A 2,199-nucleotide genomic window follows, 5' to 3' on the forward strand; every position below is an offset into this window, starting at 1 on the left:
GCACTGGGAGCGCTGGGAGCTGGATGCTGGGAGCGCTGGGAACACTGGGAGCTGGGAGTGCTGGGAGATGGGAGTACTGGGAGCTGGATGCTGGGAGCACTGGGAGCTGGGAGTGCTGGGAGATGGGAGTACTGGGAGCTGGATGCTGGGAGTACTGGGAGCACTGGGAGCACTGGGAGCACTGGGAGCTGGATGCTGGGAGTGCTGGGAGATGGGAGCACTGGGAGCACTGGGAGCTGGATGCTGGGGGTGCTGGGAGATGGGAGGACTGGGAGCTGAATGCTGGGAGGACGGGGAGCACTGGGAGCACTGCCCTGGGAGCACTGGGAGCTGGATGCTGGGAGTGCTGGGAGATGCGAGCACTGGGAGCACTGGGAGCACTGGGAGCTGGATGCTGGGAGTGCTGGGAGATGGGAGCGCTGGGAACACTGGGAGATGGGAGTACTGGGAGCTGGATGCTGGGAGTGCTGGGAGCAGTGGGACATGGGTGTGGAGTGCTGGGAGCTGGGTGCTGCGAGCACTGGAAAATGGGTGCTGGAGCTGGGAGCACTGGGAGATGGGTGTGGAGAGCTGGGTGCGCTGGGGACTTGGTGCTGGGAGTGCTGGAAGATGGATGCTGGAAGCACTGGATGCACTGGGAGATGGGTGCAGAGAGTTGGGTGCTGGGAGAACTGGGAGCTGGGTGCTGAGAGCACTAGAAGCACTGGGAGGTGGATGCTGGGAATGCTGGAAATACTGGGAACAGGGTGCAGGTGCTGGGAGCCATGGCTGATGCCTGCTGGGAGCACAGGAAGCACTGGGAGCTGGAAGCAGTGGCTGATGCATGCTGGGAGTGCTGGGAACACTGACAGCCAGGGTGTGGAGAGCTGGGAGCCTGGGATGCTTGGGACATGGAATGCTGGGTGATGGATGCTGGGTGCGGGGAGCTGGAGATCTGGGATATGGATGCTGGGAGCTTAGTGCTGGACAGCTGGGTGTAGGGCACTGGGATGGTGGGTGCTGGGAGCTGGGTCCTGGGGGAAAACCCCGTTCTGCAGGATCGGGGTTGTGCAAACATCTGTTGCCCCAAAATTATCCCTGTGTGGAAAGGGTCGTGGCACCCCGGCTTTGGGATGCCATGAGGGGTGGGCGGACCCAGGGGTGGCAGTCGGGGCTGGTCGTGCTCAGCCAGACAGGCCAGGGTGGGGAGGAGCTAAAATAGGGCTGGAAAAGACCCAAACACATGGAAAATAAATCAATCTGGATCTATAAACCACAGTATCTTGGCACCAGCTCGGGAACCAGCCTGTCCCTGTGTGGGGTTGGCTGATCCAGCTCCTCCAGGCAGCCTCGGGACCTTGGACCTGTTCCTCCAGCCCTGGGAAGGTGAAGCCAGTCAGGGATGGGACTGACAGTGCTCCCATGGACAGGAAGCATCCTGGGGAGCAGGATTGCCTCTGGATCCTGACAACAACCCCATGGGGTGACAAATAATGGCCCATGGGACCTCAGAGAGCCTCACGGTGGCTAAAGACACTGCGGGGGAGTGACAGAGGGGCCGGAGCTGGGCTCAGAGATAAGTCCAACGCCCGGAGATTTGGGGGTTATCAGCACCCCAGGCTGCTCCTGGCTCCTCCAAACCCCTCTGTGCTCCCCTTGTGCTCTGCTCTGGGCAGGAGCAGGCAGGGAAGGGCAGGAGCAGTCTGTGAGCGCCCCGAGCAGTCAGGGAAGGGCAGGAGCAGTCAGGGAAGGGCAGGAGCAGGCAGGGAAGGGCAGAACAAGCAGGGAAGGGCAGGAGCAGGCAGGGAAGGGCAGGAGCAGGCAGGGAAGGGCAGAACAAGCAGGAAAGGGCAGGAGCAGGCAGGGGATCCCATGGCTGAGGTCATCAAGTGCTGTCCCTCTGAAAGCACAAAATTCCAGAAACGGGACACGCCGGGAGGCAAACCCCACCTGCCACTAGTTGGGGACTGATATGGCCTCGAGTTGCTGATGTCACAGCTCCTGATACAGAAATCCCAAAAGCAGGGTGTTCTGTAGGTTTGGGTCAGCACAGGGACAAACCCTCTGGAGGGGCTGGGCCAGGGCCAGTGCCCCCATCCTGGGGCCTGTGGGGACAGGGACAGGGGCTGGGGGCACCCGGTCCCATGCCAGGGTGATGCCTGAAAGCTTCTTCCTGGGATGTGGCACCAACATCACCAGCCCCCCATGCTCTGCAAAAAG

The sequence above is a fragment of the Corvus brachyrhynchos genome, unplaced genomic scaffold, assembly GCF_000691975.1.
Source record: "Corvus brachyrhynchos isolate BGI_N302 unplaced genomic scaffold, ASM69197v1 scaffold479, whole genome shotgun sequence".
Taxonomy (NCBI): Eukaryota; Metazoa; Chordata; class Aves; order Passeriformes; family Corvidae; genus Corvus; species Corvus brachyrhynchos.